At 28.3% G+C, this 895-nt stretch overlaps 1 non-coding gene across 1 annotated transcript; it reads right to left on the bottom strand.

The window, feature by feature from the left end:
• Positions 1-480: 480 nt before the first annotated feature.
• On the bottom strand, positions 481-601 carry LOC113365463. The gene has a single exon (XR_003366220.1). It is a non-coding gene; the product is annotated as a U5 spliceosomal RNA (small nuclear RNA).
• Between the last annotated feature and the right edge of the window lie 294 nt (positions 602-895).

An 895-nucleotide genomic window follows, 5' to 3' on the forward strand; every position in this document is an offset into this window, starting at 1 on the left:
AAGGGCCTAGATGTTAGTACCAGAGTGATTCCTAATTTGAGGTAAAAATTGATGTTATTTAAAAAATTTTACAGTGGCTTATATATAAAATATAAAATGTAAGGTAAGGTGAACTAGTTGTAAGATTTTGTAAATTACAATTCAGTGCCATAACACAATTAATCAATTTGACTGAAATATTTCAAAAATATAGATATGTAAAAAAATCGGTAAAACTTGGTTGGTACTTTATTCATATCAACTACTGAATCTGTTTTCTAAATTTTCAACTTTATTCATATCAACTACTGAATCTGTTTTCTAAATTTTCAAAACTGCTAAATATTGACACCTTTCTGTTCTCTGTTTATATTATTATTATTTAATTCAAGCTTTTATAAATAAAATAATATAATATAATATAATTTATAATTATAATGTAGCATGTTTATTATTGATTAAACTTGTAACATAATAAATATTGTTTTTAAATTTATTGGCCCAGCGAATTAAATCGCCGGGCACACAAAAAATTGAGTTACATAATCATTTGAGTGCTCCCCCACGGAAATCTTTAGTAAAAGGCGAAAGATTTATTCGCTCTGAAGGGAAACCAGAGTACCTGAGCAGCTATTTTCACATATTTTATCCCTATCCAGGCTATACAATAAGGCAAGTTTTGCAAATGCAAGGAAACATTACACAAAGACGCTATCTATTGGGCATAACTTTATGTATTACCCATGTTCTCAAAATTGCTAAATCTTTGCAAATTAAGGTAATTGCGAAAGAGCATTACACTGTGATTGCGACATCTTGGTGGTCTTGTTTTATGTGCTATATGATATAAAACACTTACGCAAATCATAACAATAAACAAATGTAAATAGATTGCTAAATATTTGCAGAATAAAGC

Source organism: Ctenocephalides felis, unplaced genomic scaffold, assembly GCF_003426905.1.
Source record: "Ctenocephalides felis isolate EL2017-DRISC unplaced genomic scaffold, ASM342690v1 CF-g0.4_SCAFFOLD_00466, whole genome shotgun sequence".
Lineage (NCBI taxonomy): Eukaryota > Metazoa > Arthropoda > Insecta > Siphonaptera > Pulicidae > Ctenocephalides > Ctenocephalides felis.